This window comes from Haliotis rubra, unplaced genomic scaffold, assembly GCF_003918875.1.
Source record: "Haliotis rubra isolate DU_JTF1 unplaced genomic scaffold, ASM391887v1 Scf61, whole genome shotgun sequence".
In the NCBI taxonomy this organism is placed as follows: Eukaryota; Metazoa; Mollusca; class Gastropoda; order Lepetellida; family Haliotidae; genus Haliotis; species Haliotis rubra.
The window spans coordinates 1,873,378-1,893,630 of NW_025767313.1; positions in this window are offsets into that span (position 1 = coordinate 1,873,378).

The following is a 20,253-nucleotide window of genomic DNA, read 5'->3' on the forward strand; positions in this document are numbered from 1 at the left end:
TCTAGAAACCAGAAATCTGTTGTTGCATATCCACTCGTTTGTCTCTCTTTTATAAATGCATGAAAGTGAATATGCATGTATTTGTTTAAAAAAGCCTGAAAATGAAAACAACTGGGTCTCCAATGGAGTACAAAATGGAATGCATTCAAGCAGTATCTGGGAAACTACTGAATAAGTGTGTAGTCACTACTCACTGTTCCCTTTTGTCTATAGAGTTAAACACCTCTGTTTTGAATAGACAATATTGAACATTGTGTGTATTTTTCATTGTCTATTTATAAAAAAGGCTTAAAATGATTTATAAAAAGGCTTAAAATGAAAAAAGAGTACAAATATATCTGAGTTGGCCTTAAGACTGTTAACGCCATGTTCAACTACAGATGCTGTATTGGTGAACATATTTATTCCCTTCCAAATACACTGCACAGAAAGAAAACCGACTTCTTATTGAAATTTACTGAATATTGAAATAGGATATAACTTACTATGTATAAGAAAAACAAAGACATGTGAATAAACCGTAGCAATTATATCGATGTGTTGATTTGTTCTTTGAGAAAGCATTACTGAATTAATCATGAAATTTAGTGAATGTATTCTGTGGACGAAATGCAAGAATGCATCTGTACACCTGAGACTATTTATCCTGCCATCACCTGGGAGGGTTGAGCAAGTGCAGATGCAGATTGTAAGGGGTGTCTTGGGGTGGCAGGGGATTGGGAAATATTGTTTGGAAAAGCAAGGGGAGTGTACTTGAGATGCATAACAGGAGTTAATTACTGGTAATAAGTATTTTTAATGAAAACAAGTCGCCAAAGGATTTAGTCAGATATTTTTCTAACGTCTGAATCTTAATCATGCTGTATAGTATGCATCCAGACGTGGGGTGCACACCCATGCTCCCCAATATAGGTGTGGGGTGAAGGGTATGTCTAGATGTTAAAGCGTTCGCTCATCATGCCAAAGACCAAGGTTTAAGTCATGATATTGCTAGAATATTGCTAAAAGCGGCGTCACTCACTCACTCACAGTAGATCGTGGTATGATAAAGAAAGTTACAAATTCCCACAAAAATAGTGCACCATGGATCACTAAACCTTCAAACGTGACACCAGGTGTTTGAGAAAGGCCCGTTAATCTTATGCTCCCAATGAGTTGATTTGGAATTCAACTGTAGTTCCTGTGAACGGGGACAGCGAAAACAATGGTGACCATAACACAATCTGTTTATATTTGTGTCTGTATAATTCCGCGTTGGCAACATCCTTCTTCGAATCTGACCTTGACTATTATAGAACATCTGTACATCTTGTTTGTCTATGGCACAGTGGCTAAAAAATCAATACAACCTACAATTGATTGGGAGTGGTATCGTCAAGATGTGAAAACTTCACATCAATACCTGTGATCTGTTGACATTCCTTTAGCTGGCGGACATTAATGAATGCCGGCATCTCAGGTACCACGCTCTGGTGTGCAAAGTTCCCCTCGTCAGGAGTGTCGGAAGTGTTTAGTAATGCTGTTGACTCCCACTTCGCCCTGCTTGTGTTTCAAGGTTGTCAGCATCCTGCCTGTATTAGCAAATGTCTCAAACCGCATCAAGACACTGAAATACTGCTCAAAGCGGCATTAAAACTCTCATCACCTCCACAGTTAAACATAGAAATATATGAATAGAAAGGTACCTTATCCTGAATTTATTTCCAGTATTTAGATGTATGTATGCATCTGCTTCACACGTGTTGGGTGTCTTGAAGGTGGCCTACTCTACATCAAATGTTTCTGAGAGCTGGGAATAGTGAATTAGGTCAGTAGTATCATGGAGTCCTAGGGACTAACTCTGCACTGAAATTCCCATGACGCCCGTCATTGATAAAGTCTTTGTCACCTTTTTGCATTCATTTCATGCTACAAGAACAAGAATGATATTTCAAAGGATACAGTAAAAGAAAACATTCTGTCCTGTCCTCTGATCCACTGTCCTTTGACATCAGACCTTGACCACCAGCCCATGACCATCAGACCTTGACCTTGAAGTTATATGTCGCCTTTGTCGACTTCCGAAAGGTCTTTAATTGTTTCGATAGACCGTAAGAAACTCTGTGAATATCTTTATGCATCTGGTAAAGTGGAAAGATGCATAGAGCACTGAAAAGTATTTATAGCTCTGTTAAAGCCTGTGTAAAAAAGGATAATGTTTTATCAGACTTTTTTGAATGTCCAATAGGAATAAGGCAGGGATGTCCACTCCCCTTCTCGTTCTTTATAAAGCAATTGTCATTTGAAATAACACAACACGGAAAATTTGGTTTGCAATTATTTCCAGATATGCTCGAAATTATTTGCTGACAATGTGAGTTTAGTTTCTGATGTTATATCGGGTCTGCTAAGACAACTAGCAATTCTAGAATCATATGCAGACACGTGGGGATTGACAGTTAATCTAGAGAAAACTCAGATTGTTGTTCTTAGAAGACGTGGGCTCTTATCGATAAATGAGAAATGGTTTTATAAAGGTGAACGTGTCTTAAAAGTTGATTCATATGATAGATATCTGGGTATTCCTTTTTCATCTTCTTGTAAATTCAATAAATGTATATTAGATTTATCATCTCGGGGTAAAAGGGCACTTCTAGAAGTATTACATTGCTTATATAAATTGAACAATGTTGACTATCCTGTATTTTGCAAAATATTTTGATACTCAAATTCAACCAAATCTTTTGTATGGTGCCGAAGTGTGGGGTAATAATATATTATATAAGATTGAAAATGTACATTTAACTGCATGTAAGAAATGTTTAAATGTTGGTCCTCAAACACCAAATGTAATTGTTTGTGGTGAATGTGGACGTTATCCACTGTACATAAATGCACAATGTCGTTTTATAAAGCACTGGCTTCAACTTGTACATATGCACTAAGGAAGAATTTAAAAAAAAACTTACGCTATGTTAATGTATTATGATAATTGTGATTATGATAACTATGTTTCATCTGTGCGTAATTTAATGTTTTCATATGGATTTGATTATGTTTGGTTATTTCAAGGTGTCGGTAATGAATTCCAGTTTCTTCAGATGTTTAAAAGAGTTCCAGTTGACATGTATATACAGACATGGAACAGTACAGTTGAAGAAAGTTCAAGGTATAAGCTGTACAGACAATATAAAAGCATTTTAGAAACATGAAAATATTTAACTTTGTTAACAAATAAAAAACACACAAATATTCTTACTACAGACTGTTGTATCTTAGAAAGTGTTATTTACAACAAATGTACAACGACATACCGTCTATCTATAAATTTCATGAATTGTTATCTTCTACATCAAGGGAATTATTAAATAACCTTTGTAAATATTTATGTCTGAGCTTTGGGCTAAGGCAGCGGCAGGTTAATGGATAATGTATTTGTATTTCATCATGCCCCTTATGTTAAATTATACGTGTTTATAATGTATCCATGCTATATTTATCATTGTAATAATTAACTGTATCTTTGTATATGGGCCGAAGTAAATGATTTGACTTGACTTGACCACAGGGCCATGATCATCAGATCGCCATCAGTCGTCGTTCTCGCAGGGTTTCGGAGAAGTGGAGGCAAAAGTTATTGTGACACATGAAAACACACACACACAGAATCAGTGTTAATGATATTCCATGGAAAGAAAAACGTTTAAAGGCATGGTTACGACCAACAATCCATAAGAATAACGCACCTGCCACATGCAAATGAGCCACAACAGAAGAGTGAGTTCACAAGCAATTGCAAGTTCATACAGTCAGTAGCAAGTGTGCCCAATTGTGCTTTGATTACATGCCTGAAACATTCGCCTCATTGAAGCCACTAAGCGTCCTGCTGGGAAAGATAATTCCATATCCCTGGATGGATTTGGCTGTGTTCCTGCAGCAATGTTGGAAGATTCGGGTGACGTCGTAAACGTCTCTCCATTGCATCCAGACGTTCTTCTTCGGGTGACAAATCAAGTGATCTTGCGGGCAAGGGTAACACATTGACGTTGAGATACTGTTTTACAACTTGAGTCTTGACGTTTACGTGTTGAAATGTCACCCCGGGACCGTTCTGTTGCAAAACTGTTCAGCGGTCATTGCAAATCTCGTTACCGTACCTCACAGCATTCATTTTCCCCTCAACCACATACATACCACCCCAGATCGTAACGCCCTCATATTCAGTGAGTTTAGTTTTACGCCGCGTTCGGCAATATTCCAGCTATATGACGGCGGACTGTAAATAATCGAGTCTGGACCAGACAATCCAGTGATCAACAGCATGAGCATCGGTCTACACACGATGACATGTATCAACCAAGTTAGCGAGTCTGACCACCCGATCGGGTTATTCGCATCATTACGACAAGCATGGGTTGCTGAAGAACAATTCTAACCCGGATCTTCACTGGTCCTTCACCTAGAAAACGAACCCTTCCAGAACACATGGCTTAATGTAATCTTCACCTTTAATCCTGAAGACGCGTGAAAAAGGAAAACTCACATACTCCTCATCTCAAGTGTTGTCTGCTCCACTGGAGAGGACGACGACGATATTCTGGCATGAGAATTGGTCATCGGGCTGGGCGTCTTCCACGGATCCGTTCACGCATGGACGTTGAACTGTTACGCCACACAGGTGCACCTATGCTGGTTCGAATCTGTCGGTCTTAACATGGTGTCGTTGCTGGTGGGCGGAACTACAAATGGCCTGATAGTTTTGCTGAAGCATACCTACAGCTCCCCATCTGTCATCTGTCATTTCCCCAATGTCGAACCTCTTCCAGAACGATGAATTAAGTTCTTTTTCTGACGTCTGCACTTCTTATCACTGCATTGAATGGAAATAATAAGCGGCCATTTCAAAAACACTCTCTGGTTCAAATCTAAACATTTGTGCACAGGATTACGATTGAAACAATTACATGTCACAATAACTTTTGCCTCGGAATATATTTACTAAAACGTGGTGCAAAATACCTTTCAAAGTGTCTTATATCAGTCCTGTGACGAACGGAGGATGAACATAACTTGATGTCATAATTGCATATTCTTGTAATAACAACAACAAAAACAACAACAACAAAATTACACCACCACCCCTCCCCGACTTTATTCCCTCTGCAACCAATTCAAGTCTTCTGTGTGCCGCAGAATATATGATCTTTCCGCACCAAATACCCAACCCCGTTACCAAAACAAATGCAGTCCAGAACCAAACAGTTCTTTTTTATTATTCATCGCAGGACCTCATGTAACATATTTACCCAAGAGGCGTGAACTGTCTGCCACATATATAAAACACTACATCTTCAAACAAAACCTCATATTGATTTCTCTGTAGCGTATCTTGGTGACTGGTACGACAAAGTCGTCTTCCATATATGTAACCAGAATCACATGACTTCGTGTCCTGCGCCAAGAAAATGGTGACCTTTGTGAATCGCTTACAATCATTGTTTAATGTTTGTTTACCTAGCAATGTCAAGTCCATGATCCTTAGGCTCTAAAATACTCAATAAGACGTCTGTACTGATGTATTGGAAAGGCGTTCAGCGACATGTCGATTATTTTGTAACGGTTGTCAATACTGTTTTGTTTGAATGCATCATTGATCTGAATAACATCAGTCTTACCGGTATTGCATTTCACGAATCAGGATGGACCAAAAGTATCAAACTACAAGAACTTGTTTCAAGTGACGTTGGGTGGTAGGATTTTGTTCCGTGATCCTTAAAACCGTTCATATCTACATGACTCTGCCCGTAGATCGTTGAACACGGTTGACCTGAAACCTCAAATGAGTTTGTTATATCATTATGATGTCATGGGCGGATCCAGGAATTTTGAGGGTGTGTGTGTGGTGTGTTTCGAACCCCCTGAACCCCCTATTGGCTCCGCCAACGCAAAACAAAAGGGGGGTTGACCCCCCCCCCCCCCCCCTTCTCTAAATCCGCCAATGGATGTCACCCCTCTATCATAAGCTTTTACACTTTTAACAGTATTGCCCATTATAATGACATTTGCAAATGCCATAAGCGGTAACTGTGTAGCAAGCACAGGAACATGCGGTTGCCATGGTTATTCTGCATCTTCCCAGCAATTATTAATGGACTTAAATGTAATGTTATTTGCACGGCGTTCGTATTTCAGGAACCGTCACCCATTCTACATATTTGTGTTTAGTACTGTTTAACTTTGTATTGTGACTTATATGTTATGTTGCAATTATTGCCCGAAAGTCAGGTGAGCTACAGAGCCTTGTTGTCATTTTAATACTTATATATTCAAACTAATATTTGTTCCTGTTCAATTGCACACGACTCATTGTCTGCTGAATACTGTTGATAAACAGTCTATATACACCTTGGGCAAGTGAGTTTGTTCAAAATTGCCTCTGTTCACCCAGCAGAAAATGGGTACCCGGTGGGATAAAGTCATGTGACTATAACCTTCTAGCGCCTAACAGGCAGCCTGGGTTATCCGGGATAAGACTTTGTGACGCGCCGTTGAACAGCTTCGAGTTGGATACCGACGCCATAGAAATTCATTATTAATAAATAATAACGGATCATAATAAATAACCTCAAAGATATTGAATGTCAGAATCAATGTTTATCCTTTTTCATTGTCGCTCACGCAGCGTTGATTAAAATGCATCCCAGTACCGTGAGCACTGCTGTACGTCTTAGGCAACAAACAAACACAAACTTTTTATGCTAATTGTCTGAGATGCAAGCGCTATCGGCAGGGCAGGAAGTACTTGCACTGATTTTCAGCGAACCATTCAAATAAATTTCGAATTGTTAGTTAATTGGAATTGGCCCCTCCGTTCACTGTAATTTACGGTAGTGATCTAGAATTAACCTTGAGAAAATGGCTTCATAAAAGCCACGTGATTGGTCTTTGAATTGTATGGGGTTCTTCAGGTAACCAGTGTCATTATATGTCGGCTTTTATATACATGTTTGCAGCCTTTGTTATCCCCGGAGAAAGGGAAAGATCCACTTAGTAAGAGATCGATCACTGTAGGCGGATTGATTTCTTGTACCCCAGATACACTAACCTAAAATGGTATGTTGACAAGTGCTTCGGGCGTGCTGAAGCCGATCATTGTTATGTTCCAAATCCGCCATTTCGATCCATCTTAGAAAGGATGCTATTCTGCATTAGTTTTAAATGCTCATAGAAGTATCTGCTTCTTTGAAGGTCTCTCGGTGTAGTTTCAATTGCTACTTGATGTGGTTGAAGCAGTGTGCTTCCAACTACACACTGACAATTCACAAATCAATCGATGTTCTGCTGCTACTTATATTAATGTTTCATTTCGTTCATGTTATCCTACTGCTAATACAAATGAACCGTTCCTTGAATTCCACCAACGCTATATGTTAAAGTATCTATCTCTTGAGCGTCTAATGTGAATGTACCAATCCTGGGCTGTTCTTCTTCTTATGTAAATGGAACAATCAGCTGATGTTCTCCCACAAATAATGTGAATGTACCAATCCATTGTTTTACTCCTTCTAATGTGAATGCAACAATCGTCTGATGGTCTCCTACAACTGATGTTAATGTACCAATCCGTTGCTGTTCTCCTTCTAATATGAATGTAACAATCAGCTGATGTTCTCCTACAACTGATGTGAATGTACCAATCCATTGTTTTACTCCTAATGTGAATGCAACAATCGTCTGATGAACTAACACTAGCAAGAGAACATTAGCAGGTTGGTATACTTATATAGTAGTAGGAAACCATCAGCGGTTCGGTTCTCGTACATTAGAAGCGGATTGCACATTAACATTAGTGAGAATTCAACGGATTAGTACATTCATATGTACGAGAGCCGAACCGCTGATGGTTTCCTATTACTATATAAGTATACCAACCTGCTAATGTTCTCTTGCTAGTGTTAGTTCATCAATCCGATAAAGTTCTCAGCTGCTAGTCATCACTGCTAATGATAATTATCCACTCACTGATGTTTTGTTTGTTGTTTTACGCCAGTCAGCGACATTCCAGGTGTAAGTCGGCGACCTGTAAATAATCGAGTCTGGACCAGACAATCAATTTATCGACAGCATGAGCATCGATATTTTGCTGATAATGATGCTGATATACCAATCTGCTCAGTTCTCCAACCACAAATGTTAACACCATGAATGAGTTTCATAAATTATTTCTTTGCTTCAATAATAATATTGTATGTATGAACATGTAAAATATATAGTGCTAATTATAACCTACGGCATCCACTAACGTCCAAAAGAAACTTGGCAGCCGATTTGAAACTCAAAACATAAATGATCAACATAAACGGTCTTGTAAACATTAATATGTGCTAAAACCTTGTGAAAACTACCATAACAATACAATATGCAATGAATTAAATATGGCCGGTAATGTCCATGTGGGGTACACAAAAAGGTTTTCAATACATGACCAAATGGTCAGCTTGGCACAACATGACCATAGGTGGCATTATGTGTCATCCTAGTAGCGTGTGTGACCTCCATTGGCTTGAATGCAGGCAAATATTCTCCTACGCATGGAATTAACGCCTGATGACGTCACGTGGGATGCGTTGCCATTCTTCATGAAGGGCCGCAATGAGTTCATCCCCTGTGTAAGGAGGTTGTTGTCGCCGTCGAATTTGTCTGTCCATGTTGCTTTATGGGATTAAGGTTTGGAGAGCGAGTTGGTAGGGGTAGCACATACCATGTGGCTGTTGACGACGGAATGGAAACACGACAGGGGCTTGGATCTCATCCCTTGTTACTATCAATGACGACCAATGGCGTCCTCTCGTCAGGAGCTAATGCCTCTCAACACCATGGCACTCCTACCCCAAAAGTGTACGACCTCTTGTACGCAACAACCGGCAGTACGGTCTCCTCTTCGACGATAAACACGTTGTCTGCCATCAGAAAGGAACATGCAGAACCTGCTCGGTGAAGAGGAAGCGCTGCAGATTACACATGACGTTGCCAACGCCTCACTGTTCACGACTATCTCAGTCTTCGACGACGATGTTCATTGGTCAACAGCGGGCCTCTGTAGGGTCTGTAGGCTCTGATACCGGCTGCCCTTAGACGTCTTGCTAATGTCTGTCTGCTGACCACACGACCCAATGCATTCGACGCCGATGACGTCACAGGCAAGAATATGTTACGTAGATGCAAGGTGTGAAGGTGGCGATCTTCAGGGGACGTTTTCTTTGTACTGCATGTCTAACAATTGAAATGAACAGTTTTTATACTGTTTGTGCATGTGCAATTTCTAAACACGCAAATCACTTTTTTCTTTGTCATTACACGGATTCGTATTCTGCAGTGTTTGAGGATTGGATTTGGCTTGGTTACGTTTAGGTGAAAGTATCTGTCTTTCAAAAATCTATTTTTTTTAGTTGCCAAATTTCTTTTGGACTTTAGTTTACAAACTGAAAGACGTGTTGGTTGTCTATTGTCTGTTTCTGATTATAACTTTCAGGAAGTAATTGGCCTCAGCTTAATGAGAGTCTTACATGTCGGTGTTCTCCTTCCAAATGTCAAAGCTTTCTATTGTTGGGTGCAACGTGTGTAGAAATGACTGGAGAGATTGGAAGCAGTCTCCTTATCCTTTGGCCATCATAATAAAGTCGATTTGTGTTTTCCACGGTTGTCCATAACACAAAGACATTTTCGACTTCCCCTACACGTTTGCCTTTGTCTGTTGTATTTGTCTGCAATGTTCTTGTCCCATCATATATCATTCTATACCACATGAGGACATGGATTTTCCAATGTGGCAACATCTGATATGAACGTCTTTATTCCTCCAGATACTGAATTATTTTTTTCTCATTTTACACCACCTGTTTTCCAGGTAAAAGGGTTTAACCACTTCAAACCACCAGATGCAAGTGTTTTTTCCCACTTTACACCAACAGGTAAAAGTGTTTTTCCTATTTTACACCTCCAGCTAAATGGATTTCCCACTTTACACCACGAGTTACAAGGCTTTTCCACTTTACACAACGAGATACAAGGGTTTTCCCACTTTACACAACAAGATACAAGGGTCTTTCCACTTTACACCACGAGATACAAGGGTCTTTCCATTTTACACCACGAGATACAAGGGTCTTTCCCACTTTACACCTCCAGATACAAGCGTCTTCCCACTTCACGTCTCCAGATACAAGGGTCTTTCCCACTTTACATCTCCAGATACAAGGGTTTCCTACTTTACACCACCAGATAAACGGGTTTCCCACTTTACACTACCAGATAAACGGGTTTCCCACTTTATACCACCAGATGCAAGGGTTTCTCACTCTACATTACCAGATACACGGATTTTCCCACTTTACACCACCAGATAAACGGGTTTCCCACTTTATACCACCAGATACAAGGGTTTCTCACTTTACATTACCAGATGCAAGGGTGTCTCACTTTACCTTACCAGATACACGAATTTCCCCACTTTACACAACCAGATACACGGATTTCCCACTTTACACCACCAGATACAAGGGTCCCCCACTTTACGCCACCAGATACAAGTGTTTCCCACTTTACACCACCAGATACAAGGGTTCCCCACTTTACACCACCAGATACAAGGGTTCCTCACTTTACACCACCAGATACACGGATTTACCCACTTTACACCACCAGATACAAGGGTTTCCCACTTTACACCACCAGATACAAGGGTTTCCCACTTTACACCACCAGATACAAGGGTTCCCCACTTTACACCACCAGATACACGGATTTCCCCACTTTACACCACCAGATACGAGGGTTCCCTACTTTACACCACCAGATACAAGGGTTTCCCACTTTACACCACGAGATACAAGGGTTCCCCACTTTACACCACCAGATACAAGGGTTTCCCACTTTACACCACCAGATACAAGGGTTTCCCACTTTACACCACCAGATACAAGGGTTCCCCACTTTACACCACCAGATACAAGGGTTTCCCACTTTACACCACCAGATACAAGGGTTTCCCACTTTACACCACCAGATACACGGATTTCCCCACTTTACACCACCAGATACAAGGGTTCCCCACTTTACACCACCAGATACAAGGGTTTCCCACTTTACACCACCAGATACAAGGGTTTCCCACTTTACACCACCAGATACAATGGTTCCCCACTTTACACCACCAGATACACGGATTTCCCCACTTTACACCACCAGATACAAGGGTTCCCCACTTTACACCACCAGATACAAGGGTTCCCCACTTTACACCACCAGATACAAGGGTTTCCCACTTTACACCACCAGATACAAGGGTTTCCCACTTTACACCACCAGATACACGGATTTCCCCACTTTACACCACCAGATACAAGGGTTTCCCACTTTACACCACCAGATACAAGGGTTCCCCACTTTACACCACCAGATACAAGGGTACAAGGGTCTACACACTGCCAGTACTTCACGGTCCACCTACGACATCAGTAAGGTATGTTAGAATGACATGAATAGAAGCGTTCTTGCGGTGACATCAGAGATGGTGCAGACATAGTTATTGATTACGAAAACGAACGTAATGCATTCTTCAGCATGCCATTAAATACATTCAATGTATCATACAAAACTATTACTGTGTATCAGTACATCTACGGCCATCCCTTATATGCGTGACTGCATTGACATTTTATTTCAAGGCAATTGTAAACAAATGTCTCTCAGCGACCGTTTTGAGCTCCGATTGATTTTTGTCAGCAAGGCGCGACAATGTTAAATGTTATCAACACATCAAATATGCACGAAGCTTAACCACATATCTTCAATATCTACGCCATTCCAAATGAAATCTATAATAATTGATCTGAAAGTGACAACACTAAAGACACTATGACGACATGTCTCCTCCCTGAAGCCCCTCCCCCTTCAGGTTTCTAGGCAGTAGATACACACACCATACACACACCGTTTGCAAGAATTCAACTAATCGTTGAAGCCTTTCTCTTCACGCCTCGCTGTCCCTTGCTATTTGATTAGTCAACTTTTCTACTGTTTTAGGAACTTTGTTTTCGTGTTGCTCAGCAACATCACAAAGGGAACCTGCCGCCACTTAATGTCATATTTTGTCTGGCATTGAACAACTGAAGAGGCGCGTGTTACATAGAAGATCTTGGAACAAAGCGAACGTTGTCGGGAATGACATTATTTCAAACTCGGTGCTCTTAATATAGGTTAACGTTTACAACATATTCCTGGATAACCACTAAGTGTAGTTGCAACAGCTTCATTCGGAATGTAACTTTCCTTCATACATTATGGGTGAGTTTTCATTAGTATTGAGTAAAATAGTAGTGTAGTCGTTTTCTACAATCACACTTTTGTTCATATGCATTTACAGAGACGTCTTATTTTGTCATTTTACTTTTTCTTCACCAACAGTATTTTAAATTATTATTAAAACCAACTACCAAACAACATACAGAGACATACCAATAGCTACAGGTAAAGGCGCTGAGATTTCATCGCGTGAATCACCGCTACGATTTACACCGAAGTCAGTTTTCCAATTTTCGCATGTTGTACCTGTGTGAATTCCCTAAGTATCCGGGGTTATTTAAACTCGGAATTCAACAAGGAAACGTGTTCCACTTGAGTTATTGTCTTTGATATTATGCATCCGCGTTTACCCAATGTTCTCTTTATTACCACGTTTACGATTAAAAAGATTATGAATGTTTAGACCATTGGTTTCTATTGGAACAAACAAATATAACGACTTTCACTTCAGTGATCGCCAGCAGCATCGTCCGAAGATTCATTGTATGTGTTACCTAAAAGGCATTGTAAATCGAAATGTTTTGTCTCTAATTATATAAATGTAATTATTTAATAATGAAGAAGATACTGTATCAGACCTTTTATAATTTTTGAAATGAAGAAACCATGACGAATGGAAACTCGTCACCTCAAACAAGAGTAGAGTTAACCACACTTTCCCAGTTACTTGGATGGTGTTACCTGCGAGTTTCTACATGCCATATAGCTATGATCATGCAGAGCAAATTAACATATCGTCGACTCTGAACAGTTTTCGTGTAGATTTAGATTTGATCACTTCTTCATCTTCACAGGCACTGGAAACCCTGGCGAGATGATAGGAATAAACGCGCTTGTGTTCATGCATTCTTAATCAACAAAGACTGAGAAAATGAACATCAGATGAAAGTTAGCGGGACGCCGTTGAAATATAAATACCTAGGTCTAGGTCTGTTAATAGGATTTGGGTTATAAAGAGGAGACACGCAAGATGGGAGATAATCAAGGGCGGAAACAAAAACATACAAAATTGATCATTTCTTTTTCATTTCTGTATGGATGTTAGTTCCTTAAACCTCAACATATTCCGAACACTGCTGTGTGTGAAGTACACAGTGCATTTAGATAGTGGTGAAATGTAACGAATGTTATATTTGGGATTACGCTTGTGTGCTGGCGATTGGGGTGTGGGTTCGAATCCCGGATGGGACTCAACCAACAAAAGTACTAGAATCTGTACTTTCCTAAAAAGGTGTAACCCAATTCTACCATGACTTCTGTAAATACTGGATTGTGATTGGTTAGTCAAAGTCATTCAGAGTTATATAATCACGTTATATACCTCTGGTTTTCCAACACACTATGTATTTTGTTAAAATCTTAATAACGCGGTTATGGTAGAATGGAGATACACGTACTGTGTTGGAAAATCAGAGGTATATAACGAAATTATAATAGCTCTAATTTTTTAATTTAAAACCTCACGCTAAATTTAATACGTAAATAATTTTTTAGAGCTATTATAATTTCGTTATATACCTCTGATGTTTCAAGACAGTACGTGTATCTCCCAAATATGACATACGTTACTGCTGTGTGTTAAGATTCTCTTACTCAGCATTTACTCAGTTCGTAGATGTTACCACTTTGGTGAAGGCTTTGAGGAATGTATGGCGCTATTAGACCAGAGATCGGGCCAAATCTAGGAATCATTCTCAGATGGATATAAACTACAATTTGTCACGCCCTTGGCAATCTGCACATTCGCTGCCTTGAACCGTTTCTGTAAAAACAGTATACTATTTCTTCTTATTTGTGCCGGGTTGGTCGGGTAGTCTTGTGGTTAGAGCACTCGCTCGTCACACATATACCATCGGTTCGATTCCCCGAGTGTGTACAATGCATTAGGCCTATTTCTGAGATCCCCGCCGTGATATTGCTGGAATATTGGTAAAAGCGGCGTAAAACTATACATACTCACATTTACTTGTGCCAGGCTTGATCACAACCTTGAAACTCTTGATGGCCAAGGAAAATAGATGTATATCCCATTATGCCCATTAAACCAAGAAACACAAACCGAAATCCCATGAGTTATTAGTTAGGGTCAATAGACAGCGAGGCAACGTGCGTCATTAACCACGGAAGGTGCGGTTTCACAATTGTTATGGCGAAATTGACAAGAAGGGTTATCCACATTTCAATGATTTCCAATAATTATCGTTTCCGTGGCACGTATATGGAGTGTACTCAAGCATAATTGCTCCATTTACTTTCCCGTTTCTAATTTAGTTCTTGGTAAAAAAAACAACAGAAGATAGGAGTAGCGACGAAGTGATGAAATATTCATTCGATGCTTGGTGCAAAATGTTAACAGAAAGCACTATCAGCACTTCTCTACACGGTGATGGTGTTCGGCAAGATGAAGAGTTATAACACATTTAAGTCCTTATCAGGATATATTTACACTTATGTGGGGAATACTTTATGTTATTTGTACATTTATAACACAGTTACATGCGGTGCGACCCGTGAAGATCCGGTTAGAATTGGTCTGCAGCAACTCAAGCTTGTCGTAAGAGGCAACTAACGGGATCGGGTGGTCACACTCGCTGACTTGGTTGACATGTGTCATCGTAACACAATTACATAGATTGATGCTCATGCTGTTGATCACTGGATTGTCTGGTGCAGACTCGGTTATTTACAGACCGCCGCCACATATGTGGAATATGTCATATTCTAGCACTGACGCGGAATGACCAGGGGTTTTATTACAAACATAGACAAACAAAGGAATGACCAGGGCTTTTATTACATACATAGACAAACAAAGGAATGACCAGGGGTTTTATTACATACATAGACAAACAAAGGAATGACCAGGGGTTTTATTACATACATAGACAAACAAAGGAATGACCAGGGGTTTTATTACATACATAGACAAACAAAGGAATGACCAGGGCTTTACATTACAATGACATAGACAAACAAAGGAATGACCAGGGTTTTTTACAAACATAGACAAACATAGGGAATGACCAGGGTTTTATTACAAACATAGACAAACAAAGGAATGACCAGGGTTTTATTACAAACATAGACAAACAAAGGAATGACCAGGGGTTTTATTACAAACATAGACAAACAAAGGAATGACCAGGGTTTTATTACATACATAGACAAACAAAGGAATGACCAGGGGTTTTATTACAAACATAGACAAACAAAGGAATGACCAGGGTTTTTTATTACAAACATAGACAAACAAAGGAATGACCAGGGCTTTTTTTATTACACAAACATAGACAAACAAAGGAATGACCAGGGGTTTTATTACATACATAGACAAACAAAGGAATGACCAGGGGTTTTATTACAAACATAGACAAACAAAGGAATGACCAGGGGTTTTATTACAAACATAGACAAACAAAGGAATGACCAGGGGTTTTATTACAAACATAGACAAACAAAGGAATGACCAGGGGTTTTTATTACAACACATAGACAAACAAAGGAATGACCAGGGTTTTATTACAAACATAGACAAACAAAGGAATGACCAGGAATGACATAGGGTTTTATTACATACATAGACAAACAAAGGAATGACCAGGTTTTATTACAAACATAGACAAACAAAGGAATGACCAGGGTTTTATTACAAACATAGACAAACAAAGGAATGACCAGGGTTTTATTACAAACATAGACAAACAAAGGAATGACCAGGGTTTTATTACATACATAGACAAACAAAGGAATGACCAGGGGTTTTATTACAAACATAGACAAACAAAGGAATGACCAGGGGTTTTATTACAAACATAGACAAACAAAGGAATGACCAGGGCTTTTATTACAAACATAGACAAACAAAGGAATGACCAGGGGTTTTATTACATACATAGACAAACAAAGGAATGACCAGGGCTTTTATTACAAACATAAACAAACAAATAACACAGGAACGAAGAGGCACACAACAAGCAATACAGAGCTATCTATGTTCCAGATCTCCCGGGGTCAGTCAAACAACTACATAAATCTTTACGTTACCTTAAATAGCAACAGAAAGAGAAGCAAAGTTGTCATACATCAATCATCCGTCAATAACTATACCGTCTGGCCTCATGTAGTTGTTGTTTCATTTACACAAGTCCCACGTTTTTCCATACGTCCCAATGGCAACCGACCATCACAGACACAAACATTTTGTTTCTAGGAGTCTAACTGTCCATAGTTTCCTTGGTGAACCATAACATGTGTGTCCTCCTGATAATGATCAATATTTAAGTGTGAAACAAGACACTGTCCAAGTTATATTTGCTCCAACTCGATGCTATCAAAACAAAACTTTTCTTGTCAGACCATTTATTAGGGCTGGATATTGCCCTGATTCTCATATTGCGATATATTGCAATAATTTAAGAGATATTGCAATACATATTGTGATATATTGAATGGAGGGTTTCTGCCCAAGTGCGTACATCATAAATTCATAATAGCTCTGTGTGTGTGCGACATTATCTTCTTAGTTGCTGTTACACCATACCTTCAGGCTCCCAGTCCCCATTGTGTATGGCTGTATGCCAATGGTTTACAGATAAATACAATGATATAGAATTTTAATGTGGAATGTTTAATTGAGGTATTGCAACAAAGGTTTGAGAACATAATGATAAAGTATAGTAATAGTATAACATAAGTTTCATGGTCAGTGATTATAAGGGAGTTCAGCAGTTGTTTTAGGGGGTCAGCGGTTTTCGTACACACGTTTTAGGGGGGGTGTTCATCAAGTTTGTACATAACACTATGTTTAAAATTACGCTAAGAAATAATAGGAAGGGGAAGGGGGGTCATTGTTTTTGTACGTGACATGCATATTCCTAACATAGAGTATTCGTTTCTTTACAGAGAGTTAAACGTTACCCACCTATGCATCATCACCGTACAAGTTGATAGCCCCTAATACAGTTGGTTGATAGCGCTTTCAAAACAAATCACTGTACGGTTTCTAGTTAGGTCATGTTATCATTTCAAAATAATTGAAGTTCCTAATTATACATTTTCCATCATTTTCTCTTATTTCTAAATTCAACACAGGTCGACTAAATGAACACTTCAGTTGCTATTATTCTGATTTTCGGACAAATTCTTTCAACATTATCAGTGACCACTGTATTATCAATCACCAATCCAGTGAATTAAAATACAAATTCTAATATCTTAACTTAATATTTTTTTCTTCAAACCCAAAATTTCAAACCGAAACAGTCCCCTATAGAAAAAGTCAAAATGTGATATGAAGAGGGTGTGTTTGGCCATATGCAAGCCTTGTCAATGAATGAGTTAACAGAGGAACTAGTTAGGAATACAAAAACATTTTCCTCGCATGAAGCTAGCACTCGGACCTCGTCGACAAGTATTGTTATTCCTGCATGTGGGGGTTTTGATGGAGGATATGTGAAAGAAATGATAGCATTGCTTCCACTAGTCTAAAATAACTTAAAGGACGTCGGGCATGATTATATGTTTCTTAACTTTACACGATTGGTTGCTTCAATTTCATTTCCCTTGGGAGTCCATGCAGGTAGCAAAGGTACTGTAAGTCCCCATGGTGATCTACCTTCAGTTGTTGGCAATATATAGCTTGTATTGTCATCTATAGTTAAACTGTTTTAGATTTAATTGCTAGTTTTCAATTCGAATCTGCGATAATCTAGTTATTTTACTGTCCTTCGTTGACAGGTTTTTACAATTTACCATAAATTACTATGTATAAAATTAATTGTTCTCGTCACGATATGGCTGAAATATTGCCAATGTGACGATAAATTTTAACTCTCACTCACTCATTTCCCTTGGACAATATTGCGTTCATGCTGTTTTCTGAAGTGGTATCGTGGTATTCACTCCACAACACGGTACTGATGAGATGCAGTGAGGTTACAAAGTGTTTTTGGAGAACTGGGCTGAAAAACGTCGGCACAGTGACAGAGGGAAAAGTCCCTAGCGGTGTGTATGTTCCTAATGATTCCAAAATAAACTTCGCAGTTCCTGATAGGACTGTTCTGGACAGAATGAAAGGTCCCCTTGAAGACAACCAACTTGTACCTTCTTGTAAATGCAGGACAGGATTGCTAAAACTGACCCAAAACAGGTTAACACTTACAAAATGTGTGTTAATGGAAAGAAAACCAATGTCTGTACGTGTGGAAAGTTAGGGGACGTTGATTAATGTGGGGTTTAGGATCATCCGACTCTCATCGGAAAATGTTAAATATCACACGAAGTTCCTATTTTGGAAAGTTGTGAAGAACTTTTTAACAGTTTGGAATTTCGTGAATTAGAACAGGTTACCGAATGTTCAGACAAACAAAAAAGAGTAGTTCAAGTCGTTGGGTCATGATGTCAATAAGATTTGCAGTGGGCACGTTAGACAGTTGAGACAACTCAGAGTTGGAGAAACTCTTGCACATGACAAATTTCAAAAAGCTGTAACTTGTGATTGGAGACATTCAAATACATGTATGGTTTCGTAATAAGTTCTCTCAAAACAAGATATACCAGAACAATATATACATACGTTGAATATGTCCAAATATATCAATAAAGCGCACCTTCGAATAAGCTCTCAGTCAGGACGTTATTCAGCTATGCGCTATATTCCATACAGAGAAACAAACAGTTTCGGCTATAATCCAGTACAGTGATGCTGCATTGTTGCCAGTAAATTCATTGATATCGTCATATAACTAAAGAACTTTGAAACATGAAAATTCACACATACATTGTAAAATCTATTACGAATAGAATACTGGCAGCTCTTTAGGCTAACATGATGGTATATGTGCGTAAAAGCGAAAGCGCACAAGTTGTCGAATTTGGCCCGATGCGCAAGAGGTGAAAAGAATTGTGTTTTCATTAACATACAAATATCTCGCTAATAATTACTGTAACTGTTATATCGAAGTTATCTAATGTTGTAGCGCAGCCTATTTGCATGTAAAATTATACTGTACTTTGTCTTTAAATACACGTTTTTGATCGAGCATACCTGTTCAGGCGACATGTCTATGAACCAAAGCACGAGCGTACAGCACACTATATCCGGTTTGCACTGTATGGGATCATACACTGTGCTTAAATCCTCTAAAGTGTCACATATGAAACCATTCAAACCCACAAAACGTAACGCATTTGGTAGAATATTTGGCACTTTTGGGGCCACTTATAAAGATACTCCCACTTGTAAAATGTTACATGAAACCAACAGAAATAAAAGTATATTTGGCACTTTTAGAGCACATTTTATTGCTTGGAAATCAAGGGCAGATAATGCAAAGGGAGCTAACTCTGGATGACCCGATATATTGCAGAATCTGAAACATATCGCGATAATCGTATCGCGAGATACTGTACCGGTATATACCGGTAATATATTTATGTAACGTTTTATAAAGCAATGACCTTGAACCTAATTGTTGTTGTAACACGGGGAAAACAATATAGTAAATTCCATTTACACACGTACAACTGCTGACATGACAGGTCTCCCTTCATTGTTGATGGTCAATACTGGATCTCTCTTCTTGAAATCTTTGACTTTGACTCCCTTCTTGAAATCTTTGACTCCCTTCTTGAAATCTCTGACTCTTTCTGTAGGCATCCACTCGCACTATACGGGTGCCGTACCAACGATATACATAACAACAACATACAATGTTTCGCCAAATAAGTATTATGTGCAGGTTGGAAGAAGTAGGCAAAGAATCTATAGATCAAAGTAGTAGATGACCAGACCGTGAATATAACTCCTTGTGATGATTAGGGATTTCGTCTCGTGTTCGATTCCCTACATTCGTACAATGTGTGGAGTCCATTTCTGGTGTCCTCCGCCGTGTTATTGCTGGAATATTGGTA